Source organism: Pristis pectinata, chromosome 27, assembly GCF_009764475.1.
Source record: "Pristis pectinata isolate sPriPec2 chromosome 27, sPriPec2.1.pri, whole genome shotgun sequence".
In the NCBI taxonomy this organism is placed as follows: domain Eukaryota; kingdom Metazoa; phylum Chordata; class Chondrichthyes; order Rhinopristiformes; family Pristidae; genus Pristis; species Pristis pectinata.
This window is the reverse complement of record NC_067431.1, coordinates 17,088,381-17,108,274: the sequence shown is the minus strand read 5'-3', so window position 1 is coordinate 17,108,274 and position 19,894 is coordinate 17,088,381. Positions and strand designations below refer to the sequence as shown.

Genomic DNA, 19,894 nt, shown 5'->3' with positions numbered 1-19,894 from the left:
CCCTTGCTTGTCAAGAATCTATCCTTCTCTGCTCTAAAAATATTCAAACACTCTGCTTCCACTGCCTTTTTGAAGAAGAGAATTTCAAAGATTTATGAACCTTGTGGAGGGGAAGGGGGTTTGGGGGGAGAGATGGTATGAAAAATTACACCTTAATGTAAGCTGATATAAGTGACTCCTTATTTTTTTGAACAATGACTTCTAGTTTCAGATTCCTCCACAACAAAAATGTCTTTTCCACATTTCACCCTATCTACACCCCTCTGGGTTGTATGTGTTTCATTAAAGCCCCTCCTCCTTCAAACTCCTGTAAATACAAGTCCAGCTTTTCTTACTTTTCCTCATAAGATAACCTGTGCGTTCCAGGTATTGGTCAAAAAGAAAACCTCTGAACTGCTTCCAAGCATTGACATCCTTCCTTAGATAAAGAGACCAATACTGGGCATGGTGCTTCTATGTGGTCTAACTGATGTCCTATATAACTTGAAGCATAATCTCCATACTTTTGTATGCAAATCCCCTAGCAGTAAACAATGACATTCTGTTAAGCTTTTCTAATCACTTGCTCAGCTGCTCATTAGCCTTTTGCAAAACATACACATGATATTTGGATCCCAACTACATCTCTGGTCATTTAGGTAATTTAAAAATATTGCCAAATAGAAATTCTACATTTCCCTTCCTTATTCTAATTTTCCTTCATGTTTCTACACCATGAACTTTCATTTTTGGCAATAGCCTTTGAGGTAGCACCTTGTCAAATGCTTTCTGGATATCCAAGTATAGTGCATCGACCGTTTATCCATAATTCCCAGTGCACGTCACATGTTACTTCATAGAACAATCTCTAATAATTTTTTTATTTAGCAAATGCACATTGCAAATCCAAACAAAAGCATTCCTATTTATTGAGCTTAATGTTGTCAGACTGTCCACAGACTTGGTGAGAGGCCAGTCCTTACCAGCATCTCACTTCATGCACTACTGTTTGACTCACTGCTAAAATCAGGGTGGAGCAGAAATGTCCTGAGCTAAGGGGCCGGATGTATGGATGGCTGGCAAATGTATTGCCATCCTATTCATTTTAGTGAGGTCACTGAGCTTGTTTTATAAGGTAAGTAGGCAAGTTTTTTTTTCCTTTATTGTACTTCTAGTTCTTTAAGGTGTTTATAAGTGGTGTTATAAAGTACTTTTTATATTCCTTAATTATTTTAATCCATTTAAATTGCTTTTGACATTCTCTGACTATCCAACAGTTTTGTCAAACACAATTTTCCTTTCATAGGTAAGAATACGGGGCATGAAATGGTGGCAGGCATAAGCCATCCAGGCAAATTCTAAAAATTTCTCTCTTAATAGGAGGCTAACTAGTCCTTTTCCTTTTTTCTGTTACTGTTGTTTGTTGAATACTGGGGTCGTGTTTGTTACATGACCACATTCTACTATCAAAGGCAGTGCATCCACTAACCCTGTATTATTTCATTTAAAGTCCTGCGATGTAAAAACGTAGTTATCATTGGATCCAGGAACTGAATTAATGGAACTTCCTTATTTTTATGTTCCTCATTTTCACCAGACCCTTAGTTCTCCACTATTTCTGGAACCTGTTTGTCTTTTTATTTACTATGAAGCCAGGTGTAATGTACTTATTTAATGTCTGTGATTTCCTTGTATTCCATTGGAATTTCCTGCCTCCTCCTTTAAGGATTCCACCTTTATCTGGTCTGTTTTATATACAGCGATAGAAGCATTTACAAGCTATTTTTGCCTTTTGTTCGTTTTCTGTTCATATTGACATTTATTTCTCTAGAGATGCCAGAGTGGACAATGAATTTAGCAATTTTTCTGCTTGTTTTAGTTATATTGAAAGAAATCAAATTTGATGAAGAATGAAAGAGGCAGTATTGTCATAGATTCAGACATTTTGGATGAGACTCAGTTAAACAGGGAGGGAGATCTTGCAGAATTTGCCCTTGGAGATGTTGTAGAGCTTAAGCAAATAATGAACATCTTCAGTATTTTTTTTCTGATTTTTGAGCATCCACTATTTTTCTTTTGTAACTTTTGATTCTACTTCTCCCATTTACACCTTATTACTATCCTCTTTTACCTTGACATATCATCCCTCCCTCCTGTCTTCCACCCAATCATATACTGTATTTTCCTTTTGTTCTCTCATTTCTTTGCATTTTAAAACCTGTGTACTCCGGTTTTGATGAAAGATCATTGATCAACCTGAAATGTTAACTACATTTCTTCCTACACAGACACAGCCTGCTGAATTCATTGTCAATTTATTCTTTTGCACCTTGAATCTAATTTCTGCTTTCCTTCGCCCAACATTCCTTCCTCAGTCCTACAATCTTAAATGGGAAATGCATGGTGATTACTATAGTAGACATAAAAATATTACTTTTAATAATTGGTATTTTAATAACAGATATTTGTAATTTTTTAAACTTTGGATCATTGTGTTTTTCATTATTGATATATAGATAAGTAGAATATGTTAATATTGGGTGCGATGATTTGTTTTCATTCTTGATCACATTAAATGTTTTTTTGCTTAAGTGGCCTCCAATTTTTGGTGATGCATTATCTTAATAGAAAGAAGGCAGAACCGGGAGCAATTTTTTAAAAAAAGTCTGTCATCCTGCAGTGCATTGCATTTCTTGTGCAGTAATTGTGGAGCCATTTGTTTTGGGAGAGGAAAACAATTTTTGGTGGCTGAAGAGGGGGAGGGGGGAGGGGGAAGGGGGAAGGAAGTTCAGTTTCGAAATTACATCATCTGTGCTATTTGAAGCTTAATTTTGATTAACACTGTGCATTGGATTTCCTTTGCACAGATATACTGGAAGTCATAAGATTGGGGTGCTTGTATATTGCCAAAACTATTTTGTTATTGCATTAACTGTTTGAGAATCATACTGCCGGCTATGTAGCTTGTTTTAAAAGGGATCGCTCTTTAGAATAAAAGTACTGATTTTAAAATGAACAACCCCAGTAAACTGCTGTATTAATGTTTTGCAGTTTTAAGAATGGGCAACGTCCATTGAGTACAGCCACATTTTTTTGAGAAACCCAATTTATCTCAGATTGTTTGTAATCCCATATTCAGATTATAATGGATGGGTCATCTAAAGCACGCTGCTGGCATTTACCTTCATTTCTGATTGCAAGGCAGTCAGATTGGCGGTGTAAGTTGCTTGCTCCCTGTTTGTCGAGAAAGCTGGCACCTCACTATCTCAAACTTCCACTTGCATGTCATTTTAACCCTCTTCCCACTTCCATACCAACCTGTCTGTCCTCTGCTCCATTGCTACAGAGGGGCCAAACACATCTCGTATTCCACTTGGGTAGCCTACAATCCAATGGTATGGACATTGAGTTTTCCAGTTTCAGGTAACCCACACAACCTGCTGCTTTCCTCCCACACACACTCGCCTGACTACCTAGTTTTCTTCTCTCTTTGTTTAACTTTCCCATATCCATCCTAGTAATCTGGACTCTTGACCTGCAGATGCAATTAAATTTCACCATGGCATATGAATACAGTTAAATAAATCTGAATTGCAGAGCTAGCATCAGTAATCGTGATGGTAAAATTACCAGATTGTGATAAGTATTAATTTTCTTCACTGAAGTACTCCTAAGGTTCAGAAATCTTTTGTCCTTAGCAAATCAGGACTGTGTGACTCCTGAAGCGCAATACTTCTGTCCAAAATTTCACTTAAGTGGCTTAGTAAATCAGTCAGTTCAAGGAAGCTGAGAATAATTGATAAATTAACATCCAAATCTCTCTTTTTTTTATTTAGAAAACAATATATAGAACATTCTGGAGGAGAGGATGAAAAATAGGGTGAAACTTGAAAATTCCTTTTTATAACCATCCTTATTAGGTGCCTTCATTACTTCACCAAAATGTTTCAAATCATTGTTTTCAGTTGTAAAGCTTTTGAATTAAGATTCTACTCTATTCTTCTTTAGTTGAAGCTGACAGTTAACTATATGAATCTGAATGAAGGTTGTGTGCAAAGAAAATCTGAGTAATTCTGTCCTCAACCAAAATCCACAAAATACATTCTTCCATTTGAGATTGGTTAGCTTAGAGGAGAGAAGGTCAAGTAGAAAAAAAAATTAACAACAAGGAGATCCCTTGCATTGTAGTCATCAGAGAACATTTTGTTATTGTTCAGGGGTGAGTGCTGAAGTGAAATCATTAAATGTGCATTGTGCATATCAGAATGTGGGTTTCTTGGATGGGTCTATGAAATGTGTGATGGAAACATTTTCAAATGTGTTATTATACATAACCCACCAGAAGTTCACCCAGCAAAGTGTTTGCATTTTGTATGGTTGACAGTGAGATAAATAGATCTTAGTAAGATAAATTTCCTCAGTGGTTTGTGCTTTGTTCCTGTTGTAGAGTAGTTTTTAAGTAGTAACTTTAGGGTCCATGACAGTTCAAGTCTGCTCTGCATTGCTGTTTATATGAACTATGTACTTTTCAGACAATCCTCTATTGGTTTTCTTTCCATACCTGCATTCCTTACAACAGAATTAATTTTCCCAATCCATTTAGAGGATTTTTACTGCCCAGAGCAAAATAAACTGAAGTATGTTTTGAATGTGTAATCGTTCAGCCCAACTGATCAATGCCCGTGTTTGAGTGCCCAAGAATCTCAATCCACCCCTCAACTTCTCAAGGCTATTTTCAAGTTCTTTGTGATTTCGGATTTAATACATGTTTATGATTTTAGCTACAAAATAAAATTTTGGGCTCTGTTAATCATATTATATTTTGTTTTTAGGGTGTTACTGACTTTTACAAGATTTTTTTATTGTCCCTATCCTTTTCTGCCCTCAAGGTGGTGGATCTTTGCCTCACCGGTCCTCTTGCTTGTGATACTTTTATGATATTTCAGATAAGAAATATGATTGCATGGGAGCGTATGCTGTAGGACATTGAGGTCAATACCATAAACTAGTTAGAATACGTCATCATCCAAATACTTTATATAAAAGTCCCTTTCTTGCCAAAAATGGTTTCCTGATATTTCTTTAACCTATGTTCTTTGAAATACTTATTACTTTTCAATTATGAAGTTTTCCAATAATGTGTGAACAAATTGGCTACAATGTAATGCTAGATTTCAGGTTTTTTGTTTATTAATTTTATCATGACAACTTTCACATTTTGGCTTTGGACATGCTCAAGGCTGAATTTGATTCTGACCCAGTTATTTCTAGAATAAGAGTACAATTTTAGTAAATTTTATTCTTTTGCATCTTAAAACATATTAATACAAATGTTTTTCTTTCACTGGCTGGGTGCTTCCTGTTTCAAAAAAAAACGATGCAATTTTTAGTATATTTAAATGCTGTTTTTTGCTAAAACTAGAGCAAAGGCAGCAGTTTGTGCGGTATGAAGCTGCTGTTATTGGCACTTAAGTTGTCAGGATAGTTTGGATTGTTGAAGTCAGTTTTCAGCATAGAACTAAATGTAGTCTGCAGAGTAACCAGTGTTTTCCAGCGTGTTTTTAAGTATGGTACTGCTGCTTTGTGTTGATAGATGTCATAAAGTGCCTTGTGGCTTCATTTGCAGTCATGTTTCCTTTGTGTTTATTCTTTTAGCTTTTGCATAGTTTTTTTGTTCTTGTTTTTTTATCTCCCAGTTGCATCTGCAATGTCATTGGCGTTGAATTAGTGTTCATAAGATTGTAGATATTTTTTGAAATGCATTGTGGATAAATGGAATTTAAATTAGCCGAGAGGCAGGGGGCCCAATGAACGGTTGACTTTCAGACTAGGGAGAGGTATGCAGTGGTGTATGACGTATGTAACACTGCTCTTTCTCATATACTAATGACCTGGATTTGAGTGTGTAGGGCATAATTTCAAGTTTGTCAATGACACATAACTTCAAAAAGTAATAGACTGTGATGAAAATAACAGCAGGCCAGGATATTGACGTATCAGTGATGGGAACATTTGTATCATAGCTCTCTTCTGTGGTCCAAGGAGAACAATCCAACTTCACTCTATCCACGTAACTAATTGCTTGCTCACTTCTGGGACTATAATGAAAAATCTATTCTATGCAATATCCAAATCCATTACGTCTCTGAAAGTTAAATTTAATTCTTAAAATTGTGAATTGATCAATTTTGGTAGGAAGAATGATACGCAATGAAATTTTGAAGTGGGTGGAAGAAGCTGTCAGAACAAGTTGCTTTTAGAAATGAAATCGTAGGGAAACTTTGATTTTGTAAATTGGCACAGCACAAGGAAGAAATAATACTAAGCCTTTATAAATCCCAGGTTATGCCCCACCAGCTGGAATTCCGTCTAGTTCTGTGCACCTTATTTTAGGAAGACAATTAGGGCCTTGGTGCAGACAAAATTTACTAGGATGGTACCAAAATGCTGAACTTCAGTTAAGTGGAGTGACCAGAGAGCAGATGATGTACTCCTTGAGGCAAAGGAGATTGGGGAGTTGGGGAGGAGGGATTAAATTGTAAATTGGCCTTAGTTAATTGTTCCCAAAGCAGACCATAGGTTTTTCATAGTTAAACACCTAATTTATTCATATTTGCTTTTCTCTAATGCCATTATCATGTTTTAAATTCTTTGGGAAGATCCTGTTTCCCTCTTTTCATCATTCCCTTTCGTCCTGTGGAAAAAGATTTTTGTTAAGATTGTTCTTGTTCAATTAATTGTGTGAACTGGGACTGTCCAACCTTTATACTTGAGAGGTTTTATATGGTTTTAATAACTTACTGAGGCAATTATTTCAAATATAATGAAGCTGGTAGTATCATATTTAACATTCCTTGCATACTTTGCTCTTATCAGGTTAATCAGGGTTCAGGTAGTTGAGACAAAAGCAGAAAATGCCAAAACACTTAGCAGGTAAGGCAGCATCTGAGGAGAGAGAAACAAAGTCATTTATTCTTCGTCAAATTTCCAACATCTGCAGTTATTTGCTACAGGTAGGTGAGAGCACCTTTGGGGAATGTGACCTTGTAATACTGCTCATGAACCAGGAAGAGCAGGAAAGATTAATCCCCAACTTCCAAAGCACCCTCTGTTCCTAGGATTGAAATGCAAACAGCATCTTGTAGACTCCTAGCTGCTTCCAGAGCAGGGGATCAAAGTCAAACCCATAGCTGTAGCTCCATACTGGAATGTGCCCTATATCAGGTTCCATTTTTAGTGAAGGTTTAGATTAAGAGAAAAGGGGCAAAATAGTGGAAAGTATTGTAAAATTTAAATTCCAGTGAGGCTGCAAGGTTGAAAATTCATATTTAGTGCTGGGAGAGGTGGTTTGGTAATAATTAAGATTTGTCACATTATTTGAAAAATTCACTTAAATTGAATATTCAGCCATTTTTGTTTTGCATGCTTAGTGGATAATTGGTTGTAGGGCTGTATCTAAATTGTAGAATGAATTTCAAAAAATTGTGGCTGAATTGTGGACAAGATGGACAAAACGGTGAAAAAAATATTTAGTTTTATTAATGCTAGTAACTTGCAAAAATCAATATATTCATTTTGGGAGGAAAAGCAGTTTGGATAATAAGCACTCTCTGTATGATTTAAAAACATGTGAATTAGGAGCAGGAGAAGGCTCCTCAAGCATCCTCTTCCATTTTATAAGACCTGGCTGTTTTAATTGTAACCTCAACTCTTCAATCCCGTCTTTCCATGCTAACTTCTCACTCTAACAACTTTGCTTATCAGGTATCTATCTCTGCCTTGAAACTATTCAAAGGTTCCGTTTCCAATGTCCTTTGATGAAGAGAGTTTCAAAGAGCCATGACCACCTTAGAGAAAAAAAAATTCATCTAGTCTCTGACTTAATTGGTGACTCCTTACTTTTAAACAGTGACCCCCTATTTCTAGATTCTTCCATTTGAGGAAGTGTCCTCCATACATCCACCCTGTCAAAACACCTCAGGATCTTGTGTTTCAACCAAGTCCCCTCCCACTCCTCTAAATTCCAGCAGATACAAGCCTAGCCTGTCCAACCTTTCATTATAAGATAACCGACTCATTTCACATCGTCGTTTAGTCAACCTTTGATCTGTTTCCAATGTACTTGCATCCTTCTTTAAAGAGACCACTACTGTACATATAGTTTCAGTTGTGATCTCACCAATGCCCTATAAAACAGAAGCATAATCTCCCTGTTTTTGTATTCAATTTCCCAAGCAATAAACAGTAACATTCTGTTGAACTTTGTTAATTACTTGCTGACATCATACTTGCCTTTTGTGAATTAGGATAGTAGATCCCTCTGCATGTCAGAATACTGCAATTTCTCACCATGTAGATAGAGCCATATAGTCGTACAGCATGGAAACAGGCCCTTCGTCGGCCTGTTGTAGTTTTAATTTTTGGTGAAATGGGACAGTTCATATTTTCCACATCATACTTCATTTGCCAGATTTTTTTCCCACTCATTTAGCCCATCTATTTTCTCTTGTAGCCTACTGATATCCTGTTTGCAATTTACATGCCGACTTGCCTTTGTCATTAACAGATTTAGCAACCTTGATGCCTTCCTCTGTTGCTTAAGTTGCTAATGTCCCCAGTACCAATCCCTTTTAGCACACCACACATTGCATCCTAACAACCAGAAAAAGGCCCATTTATGCCTCATCTCTGTTTCTACCCAATCTCTGATGCACACAAATGCATTGCCTCCTATGCTGTGAGCTTTTATTTTATACACTAACTTTTGTAGAACTTATCCAAATGCCTTCTGGTAGTCTTAGTTCTTTCAGTGATTCCTCTTTATCCACCACGCATTTTACTACTTGAAAGAAGTCCAATAAGCTGATTAAGTATGATAAACCATGTTGACCTTGCTTGATTACCCTGAACTTTTCTAAATGTGATGCCATAATGTCATTAATAATAACCAGATTTTAGTAACACCAGAGTTCCGAAGTGGGCCCTCTATTCAGAGCTCTGTAATGGTCGGAGGAAAAGATATGTTCAGACCTGGGAATCTCTAGGACAGGACTGATGAAAGTGGAGAAGGACCTTGCAGGATGGCACAGAGACCCTCAAGGCCAGGCATTGGGAATGCACAGAGGCCCTGAATAAGTGGTGGAAGGAGCATACCACCATGTAAACTACCCACTGTGTCGGCCATCACCTGCTCATCTGTTGAAGAGTTTCCATTTTTCCACATTGGCCTTGTCAGTCATCCTCAATCCCAAGGGACTGTCTTAAGAAGAAGCTTCTAAAATTTTCCCAATGATAGATGTTAAGCTATCTAGCCAGTAGTTTCTTGTTTCCTGAATTCCCCTCTTTTTGAATAAGGGAATTATGTTTGCAATTTTCCAATCTAAAGGAACCTTCCCCAATCTGGGCAATTTTGGAAAATTAAAACTATGCATTAATTACCTCACTATTTCTTTTAAGACCCTGGGATGAAATCCCCATCAGGACATGCAGACTTGTTAGCCTGCAGCTCTAACAGTTTGTCAGTATCACTAGTGGTTGTAATTTTCCTGTGTTCCTCCCTCCCTTCCAATTCACATTTTACAGCTATTTGTGAGATGCTGGGTGAAGGCTGATGTAAAATACCTGTTTGATTCATCTGTCATCTCCTTATTTTCCACTATTAGTTTCTGAGACTCACTTTCTATAGTACCAGCACTGACTTTAACTACTTTTCTTAAAAATATGTTTTCACTTCTGGCTTTCTTATTATTCTTTTAATCATTGTCAGTGATAATGAGAGACAATACAGGATCTGGGCAGTCTGTTAACTCATGAAAGAGTGGTCTGACAGCACATGGAGTAGTTGTTGCCAGTTCCCAGCAGTGGCTCAGAACTGGCCAGGGTGCAGCTCTATACTGTAACTTGTCCCTTGATGTAGTTAAGTGACAAAAAAAGTTTGATCATGTGAGAGACAATAAGGAAAGAATGAATTGGACTGATGGGATTACACTGCTGGGAGCTGGCATGTGTCTGATAGGTGGAATGGTCTCCTGTTTCATAAATGTTAGTAATTCTTTAAGCACGTTTCTGACTAGATGTAAGAAGGAAAATTGCTTCTTACCCAGGCAAAAAAAAATCTAAGAATATAAGAAATATGAATAAGAGTAGGTCATCTTGCCCTTTGGTCTTGACTCTCCATTCATAAAGATTGTGGCTGACCTTCTACCTGAGCACCATTTTCCTGCATAATCCACAAATCCCTTGGTTCCCTTAATATCTGGAAATCTACTGATTTCTATTTTGACAGAAGAGAATGATTGAACCTCCACAGTCCTCTGCTGGAGAGAATTCAAAAGATTGACTGCTCTCTGAGTGAAGAAATTTCTCCTTATTTCAGCCTGAAGTGGCTTATTCCTTGTTCTGAAACTGTTGTTTCCTGGTCCTAAACTCTCCTGTCAGGGAAACATCTTTTCTGCATCTAGCCTGCTAGGCTCCTTAAAGATTCTATAAATTTCAATGAGATCATCTTGCATTCTTCTAAATTCTAGAGAATACAGTGTCAGTCTATTCAATCACACTTCATATGACAAATCTGTTGTCCCCAGAACCAGTCTCATGAATCTTTGCTGCACTCGCTCTATGGCAAGTATATCCAAATTTGTATACGATACTCCAAGTGCATTTTCACTAAGACCCTATACAATTGCATAACAGTTCCCTACTCCTGTATTAAAATTGCCTCGTAACAAAGGTGAACATAAAATTTGCCTACCTAATCGCTCACTGCATCTGCATGTTGGCATTCAGTGACTTGTGTGAAAGCACATTTAAGCCCCTTTGAACATCAACACTACTCATCTCTTGCCCTTTAACAAATATCCTGCTATTCTGTTTTGTGCACCAAAGTAGCTGACCTTGCATTTTTCTGTATTATATTCCATCTGCCATAGTATTGCCCAGTTGCTTAGTTTGCCCATATACCTCTGAAGTGTCATTACCTTTTGCTCTGTACCTACAATCCCATATAATTTATTACCATTAGCAAACCTAGAAATTTGACAGTCAAAAAACTGCAGATGCTAGAACAAAAACAAAAAATATTGGAAACACCTCACCAGGTCAGGCAACATCTGCTTTCATGTGGTCCACCTCTGTTTCTTCCTTTTCTGGATTTCTCTCTCTGTCTTTAACTCGAATAGGTTAAGGATGAATATCCGTTACTGTATTTCCTCTTTATTTTCTGTAAGGACTTCATCCCATTTTCCCTGTTCCTCCATCGGTTGTATCTTCTCCACTGAAGAGAATTTGTACTCAGATGTCTCTTTCTTGACTCCATCCTTTCTCCCCTGGTCAAGACTGTTCAACATTCATTTCCTGGTCCCAACTGGCTGATTTTTGCCATGGACGTGCAATTGCTCTGCACCTCCATCCCATACCAGGATGGTCTGAGGGCCCTCTGCTACTTCCTTGAATAGAAACTGTATTGTAAAAGATAGCTAGGAGTGCAAGGGTTAACGATTGGCAATGTAAGGGTTAATGGTGTGCTTCTCATTGTCAGCTTCTTCCCACGGTTCTTCCCATGGTAAAAATTACTTCAGCCATGGGGTGATTATAGTTGTGGCTGAAAGTGAGGGCCAGGTTTGAGTAAGGAGGACATAGTTATTTTAGACATATCTTGTTTTGTTAAAGCTTACTGTAAGCAATTACTGTAGTGAGTGCAACTTCCCATGAAGGTTTCTCACGGAGTGGCTATAAAGATACACAGTAACCGAGGCTTCTTTGAGTGGGATGAGAACAGAGCTCGGGTTACACTGTTTACTCTTTCTCTGTATCCCCCACTCCCGCTAGCATAGAACTTATGATAAATGCTTTATTGGTTTTTTGGTTCTGCTGTTGTCTGATTTATTACAGAGCGCGGTTCGACTTTGACAGTATCACTTCCCCTCCAGCAACACACCTATTTAACTGACTGGAATCATTGTCACTCACTCCTTCAACTCTACTTACTTTCTCCAGATCAGAAATAAATCTATGGGAATTCATGTGGGTCCAAGTTATCCCTGTAGTTTTGTCGATATGTAGAACAGCCTTTGTTTCAGTCCTACTCAATGGTGCTGCTTTCTGCGATTGTGCAGGACTTGGAAAATATCATTACTTTAGCTGTTGGTTTCTATTCTGCTCTTTCCTTCAGATGGTCCTCCTTTGACTCTTACAAGCAATACAAGCCCACTGAACAACCCCCCCTAACCCCACACCCAGGTCTCATGCCCCATAGCCCCCATTGTTATCTTAACTGCACTTCCATCTGACCTCTTGTAATGACCTCATTATATCTGCTCAGACAACAAAGATTTTACACACTGGTGCCTCTGAGATGTCTTTCTTCCTTCCTGAGCTGTGTATTCCCCTTCATGGTTAACAGAGTTGTTAACCAAGTCTTAGCTATTTGTCACAGCTCTGCTCTGGTCCCCTTCTCTCAGTTCCTTCTGGCTAGAGCAAGGATAGAGTTATCCTGGTCCTCACTTGCAATCCTATCAGATTTTGGATCCATGGATCGTCCTTTACAATTTCTGCCACCTTCAAAGAGATCTCACCACTGAGTACATATTCCTCTTCCTCCTCCTTTCCCTTTCAGCATTCCATAGCGACTGTTCCTTTTGTGACTCAATGGTCCGTTCTTCCATCTCCATCAGCCACTTCCCTTTCCCATGCAACCACAGGAGCTGTAACACCAGTCCATTTGCTACTTCCCTTCCCACCACCCAAGGCCAATCTTCCAGGTGAAGCAGCAATTTACTTGCACTTATAATGTCTTTTGCATTCTGTGCTCACAGTATGATTTCCTCTACATTGGAAAAACCAAATACAGATTGGGTGAATGCAGAACACCTTAGTCTGCAAAGGGTAGCCCTGGGCTTTCAGGTGCCTATCACTTGTATCCTCCATCCCACTCCCATTTTGACCTTTCTGTCTGTGGCCTCCTGCACTGTTCTAACAAGGCCCAATGGAGCCCTGTGGAATGGTATCTCCTTCCGTTTCGGTAAATTGTAGCCTTCTGGCTTCTATCGAATTCAATAGCGTTACTGTTTGTATCAGAAGTGGCAGGTATTGCTGTAGGTTGTGTCTCTATTATTGGCTCAGATTTTCCTTCTGCACAATGCCTGACCTGCTAAGTATTTCCAACTAGTCTGCATTCCATTGCATTTCTCCCCATCCCTTCTACCCCTTCCCACTCTTTTCTTCCTTCCCACCCACCCACCCACCGATGTAAGCAGGGAATTCCAGTAGAACAAATCCTAATGCAAGCAATAAACAGTTCCAAATTGAAAGTATTGATTAGCCTCATCAATACATTTTGCACACTAAGGATTGATCTGGAATAACAAAGCCTTTTAGAAATTTTGTCAATTTCTATGCATAGTTCTTTTTGAATTGATAATGATTTCTAATTTCCCAGACAAAAAAGTAACTAGTAAAACTCTTTTATATGAAAATCATGTCTGTATATTTTGGTTTAAGTGACATTTGTTATGATTGTCTTCTGCAGTGGATTAGAACACTACACTTTCATCTGTCTTTGTTCTAGTTTGTATAATTTTGACACAATTCAAGAATGTTAGTCTGGCAACAGTAAAAGCATGAATCTATATATGACTTAACTCAGTAACATTCCAAGGTCCTTCATAGAACATCATGTCACAAAGCTAATAGGGGTAACTAAAGTCCAGTCAAATGGGGCTTTAAGAAGCATTTTACGGGAGAAAGAAACTGAGGGTAATTTCCTTTGTTTAGGATTTTTGTAACTAAAAGCAAGGTTGTCATTGAAGTGATTTAAATTCTTGGACACTCGGTCAAAATTCAAAAATTTATAGGGCTAGAGGAGGTTAAGGGTGGATGGTAGTGAGGCCATGGAGGAATTGAAGTCAAGGACACTTGCAGCAGAGGTTCACACTATGAACCATGGAATTCATCTACTTATGCAACAACTTGGAACCATTGCAGAAAGGGATGAATTATCTCACTGGTGTAGGTGTTATTTGAAGTTGGGTTCAGGTACACATTTGCAAACATTGAGGGAAATCCTACTCTGGGACCTAAATTATTTTATAACTTGCCTTACCTACTTGATTCTAACACTAGTTGTCAAAACCAGCCTTTCTGATCTGTTATTTCTCACCACTTTTAAACAAAATCTGTAGAAAGCAATGTAGCCTTCAACTCGTGTTGCATTCTTGGTAAGTATATCTACATTTCTAACCCTTTGCTATAAAATTTCTATAACCCTTTCCTTTTCACTCCTGTTTCCTTGTGTCCTGATTCCTGATAAAATTCCTGTCATCTATGTTTTTATTTGGTTTGCATTATTGCTCATCCTTTTTTTTATATATTGGAGCTCCCTTCATAAATGTCTTTAATTTTTTTTAAAAGTCATCAAAAGCTACCCATGACCATACTGTAAGCTACTAAGCCTCTTTCTAGTTCAGTACTCCTTACTTTTTATTTTTTTGTGTATTATTTAGAGATATTTTTAGCTAAAGATATATAAATGAACATTTGTAGTTCTAATACTTTAGTAAAGTAATTTGCAACGATTTTTTATAGCTACTTAAATTAATACCAACAGTAGATATTTGTTAAGGGTAATCCCCTTAACTAAATATAGAGATTCTTGTACACATAGTTAAAGGTTATCCCAGTTAATCTGTAAACCAAAGGATTCTGTAAGCAGTATAATAGAAATGAATGTTTGATAAATCATTGTACAAAAACTAAATTTTCACGTGTTTATAAAGCAGCTTCTACCCACCCTGTTTCCACCTGGTTTATATTGCTTTTTGTGGCAGCTACAAATTATATTTTTATCTGTCTAATTGAAGAAACCATAATGTGGTTTGCCTGCATTACCAGTTAACCTAGTGCTAGTGCAGACAAACAGGTGCTTGAGCTCATTTGCAGTTTGAGGAAATGCTGAGAGAACTTCGCAAAAATTATCTTGTGCAGTTAAAATTGCTTCCTGGTGTGTAATTTGCATTTTGACACTGAGGCCATATCAAATAAAACTTACTTTTCCTGTTGCTGCACTTTTTTAAGCATTGCTTAAAAAACAGTTTTGTTCAAAAACTGTAGGTTAAAATGGGAACTTGCATCCACTAATTAAACAGATGTTGGTGACACAAATGTAACATTTGTTTTGTCCTCTGGTATACTTCTAAATTTGTTGTTGAGTATATCCCAAAACTGGGGTGGTTAGGATATGTGTGGAATATTTTAACAGATCTTGAAGTGTTCACACTCACACTTCTTAAAAACAATGCACTTTAGTTCAAGAAGTTTAAGAGTGGGCATTTTCCATTACCAGCATCTACTTTCTAAAGGAAATGAGAGAAGCACTAAAGATCTAAATTCCTTTAGTGCATTAAACCCAGAAGACTATAGAATGGCTAATAAAGAGATGGGGTGCTGTTTTTGGATGTTGCATTGAGTCTCCTTGTCAAAATGTAAGTGATAAGAGTACTGAGGGAGTGGGTGTAAAATTCATGATAACTAACCGGAATCCCATGGTCACATTATGGACTGCAGAGAGTTACAATAATTATTGCGTATTGGTTTAATTTTCTGTCTTACTCCATTTGTCATTTAGTAATGACCACAGTGGAGGTCATGTGCCCAGTCAGCAATAGCTGTAGATACCTAATTGTTCTGGTAACCTTTTGAAAGGAGTGATTGATTGATATGTGGACAATCCTGACTCTTAATCACAGAAATTTGTGAACAGGAAGAGACCCATGTTCTTGTCAAAAAAGAGCTATTTAGGCTAGTCCCACTTCCTTAGTCTGTAGACTTGTATTTTACAATACTTCATGTTTTAAAATGTGTAATGGTGGTTTTTTAAATATTTTCTGTCATCACCATCCCTTCAGGCAGCACCATTTTTTTATGAACCAATTTCAACTTTCCTGCAATTCTCAAGTCCAGCTTTGATCTCTGCTGCATGTGATTAGGTCTTCCAGTTCGCCCTCTCATAGTTGAATACATGTCAATTAAATCTGTTTCCTTATCCTAAAAAAACCCAGTCTGTCACATACTCCACATATCTAAAATTCTCCATTTCTGGCAATATCCTTATGAATCTCCTATGTAAACTCTAATGTTGTCATATCCATCCTTCAATATGGTGGCCAGAATCATACACAGGATTCTTGCCGCAACTTAACTAGTGTTTTGCACAGCTCTAGCTTGACCTCCCTGTCCTTGTATTTTGTTTTTTGTTAAAAAATTAGCAAGTATCTGGTAAGACTTACAACCATCTGCTTGTGTATTGCTTTGCCTTCTTTCCCTCCAACATTGCCACATTTTTGGCTACCCGGCTAGTTCATTGATACCTTTCTGTGGCCTACGATTTCCTTTGCCATTATTGACAATGCTGCTAATTCTGGTAATATCTGCAAACTTAATGATGGTCCCTGCATTCAAGTTCAAACTATTAATGTATAACACCAAAAAGCAAAGGGGCTAGTACTAAGCCAGGTTGAACCTCAATAAAAATCACTGAAACTCATCAGCTGTTTGTCTTTGCTTTCAGCCATTGAGCCGACTTGGGATCCAACTTGACATTTCCCTTGGGTTGCATTTTTTTATTATTACTTCTGAGTTGCCTGCTGCATGGGACTTGGTTAAAATCCATGTCTACGTCAAATGCCTTATGTTCAGCAATCCTTGTTACCTTGAGAAACTCAGTTGTTTGTTTGGCACTGCCTTCCCTTAAATCAATGGTAATTTTGTTGTTGAGTAACTTGTGTCTTTACAAACATTGATTTATTATTGCCCACTACTGATGTTAGTTGATTGGCACCCAGATCCTTGGTCTATCCTTGTTCCATTTTCAAACAGCCACACCACATTTGTGATCTTCCTGTCATGAAGCCCTATTTGGTGAAAGGTTAAAGTGATGGTAACAATCTCCACAATTTTTGGAGCCAAGGATATATTTTATCTGGGTTGCCTCCTTCCTTTTTTTTGTGAATACAAATGCTGTTTATTTATTCATAACAATATCCACACTTCCACCTCCACTTCTGAGGTTTCTGTTTTGCTTTCTGACTGGCTCTACTTTTTCATTTGTTAAACATGTTCACTTCATTTATTTTATGATGTAAGTTCTCCTAGATTTTGCCTGCCAATTACAATGCATCTTCTGTGCCTTCCTATTTCCTTTTCAGTTTCACATTTGCATTTTTTGTGTATGTAGTTTTGGGCAAGTTGAACTTTAGGTATCCAGAAAAAGATTTTTTATTTGCCTTATCCCACCCTTTGACAATGCTCTGAATTTGGGAGTCCTCTTTTTCTTGGGAGCACATTTATTCTAAACTTCCATGCTCCTTTCCCTTTGAATGCCTCCCACTGCTCTAAAATTGACTTGCCTTCAAGTAGCTGTTTCTACTCCCATTTTGGTAAAACCATCCTACTTCAAATTAGAACTTTATCTTCTGGTAGAAATTTTTCTTTCTTCCATAATGATGTCATCAAACTGGATTATGATCGCTACTTGCCGAATGCTTTCCCACTACTCCCCATTTTCACTTGCTCAGGTTTATTCTGCTTCTAAAATGGTCATCTTCTGCTAACTCCTCCACCTCCCCAGGCACTTGAATTTTGCACCTGTTTTTGTTTCTGTGAATATCGGGGTAGTTGATATCCCTATCTTATTACTGCCCTATTATTCTTCTACTTGTCTGAAACTTGCCCCCCTTTTTTTGGTCTTCTATCTTCCTCTGACAGCTTGATAGCCTGCAGTACAATCCAACTGGGTGATTACTTCTCTTTTGTAATTTAGTTTGACCTATATTGCATCATTTATTCTTTTTAGCAAGCCATCCTTTTTCACTGCTCTAACTATTTGCTAGCATATCTAGCTACCTTTTTTTAAAATCACCCTACCATCTTGGTTGAAAACTGTGTGGCCAGGAATGTTGAGTTGCCATTCCTGTTTTGCTGTAGGCCAAGCTTCAGTAGTAGTTATGGTACCGTACTCCCACATGTAAACCTCTGCCCTTTGCTTATTGGTTGTCCATATCATTGGTCTGCCATTGGTTACTTGGTTTAGAAGACCCTGCACTGGAGTCTTTAGAAGTCTCTGTTTCACTTGTTGTCTAGTAGGGATTCTTCACTGTGGATGGAGAATTCAGCTTTGAATTTCCCTCCCAATTACTTTCTAATTGTGCTAATTTGTAACAGGTTAAGATTAGAAAATCTTTTTTAAAAAATGCAGATGCTGGAAACCTGAAATAAAAACAGAAAATGCTGGAAACACATAGCAGGTCAGGTGGCATCGATGGAAAGGGAAGAAGTTGCTGTTTTAGGCTGAAGGCTTTTCATTAGAACTAGAAAAGTTCTGAAGGGTCTTCCACCTGAAATGTTAAATCTCTTCCTCTGTCCATTGATGCTGTCTGGCTTGCTGTGTGTCTCCAGCATTTTCTTTAATGCCTGGCTACGTAACCTATGCCGAATAAGACCCATCTGTGTGTGTTAGGGTCAGGTGTATATTCTGACAAAACATTTGGCTTTGAGTTGGGTTGGGCCATGCCATACCAGCTGGGGTCAGTACTTATCCAGGTGGGGATGATTTCATTAGCTCGAAATTACACTACCAGAAATTTGAGAGCTTTGAATGCATTTATTTGATGTTTCATTCTCAAACAACTCAGTAGCATGTTTGAGATTGTTATAAATAGTGATGGGTATGGAGGAAAAAAAACAAGCACTCAGGCTTGTTGGGTTCAGTTTGGCTTGGATTTTAATTTTCACCCCAAGCAAATTTCTAGTTCTCATGCTCAGTGAGTTTCTTGCTTTTGAATAGTGCAATGGACAAAGCACAGCTTCGAGTTCTTTCAGATGTCACTGGAATTTGCTTCAAATGCAGCCACTCAGGAACCAGGCCTTTCACTTAATTGTTTTTATATGAAAGCAACCAAAGTAGGTAAAGGGTTTATGTATAAATTCTGAGCCACAGAGCTGAGAAGATTATAGCAAGTTCTGGGTGAATACGGATTTCTCTTTTAGTTATTTCCCAAACACATCTTAGATAAACCAATTCCTTAAAGACAAAATAAAACGGATTATGCCAAGCTCAAAGGTTCTACTTCACGTTGATTTGTATACATAGTTTGAACCCCAACCATTTTTATGTGGTGGTGCTTTCCCTGCAGAGTGGTGGTTATGGAACTGTGATTTCCTTGAAATACATGCACAGATGTCTCTGACTGAAGTATTAAACTGAATTTGTATTGTGACTTCAGTGTCCTAATGATTCCGAGTGTTCATTACAGCTTGATGATTAGTTTTGAAATGAAAGTGAACAAAGCAGCTAATTTGCACTGAATAAGGTCCCATTTTAAAAAAAGGAAAATGAGATGGCTTGTTTTTATTTTGGTGCTATTCTTAAGGAAATAAATCTGCCCAATCTGCACCTTGCATAGATTTTTGGGATTTTGTGTATCTAGCTCATTTATTGAAAGACAGCACATCCAATAATGCGCCACTTTCTGAATGCTTCAATGAAATTCCTGCATAGAAGTGAAGGAAAATGGCACCAATAACTTGCTCTCTGATGCTCCAAGGTCTTCATCCAAAGAAATGAATTCTAGAGTGAGGTGAGAATGATTGCCTTGGATATTAAGGCAACATTTGATCAAGTGTGGCATCAAGTAACTCTGAAACTGAAGTCAGTGGGCCTCAAGGGAAAAACATTCCCAATAGTTGGATTCATACCTTGCACGAGTGAGAATGAGTCTATATGTGCATGTAGCAAGACTTGCACAACATTTGGGCATGAGCTGATAGGTGGCAAGTATCATTTGTGCCATGCAAGTGGCAGGCAATGGCAGTCTCCAACAAGAGAATTTAACTGCCTTTGACATTCAATGGCATTACCATTGCC

General features: G+C 37.9%; 1 protein-coding gene across 1 annotated transcript in view; it reads left to right on the top strand.

Annotated features, from left to right (window-relative positions):
* The window catches only part of cbl (Cbl proto-oncogene, E3 ubiquitin protein ligase), a 140,456-nt gene that overhangs the window by 25,226 nt on the left and 95,336 nt on the right, over window positions 1-19,894 (top strand). The gene's annotated exons all lie outside the window — the stretch shown is intronic.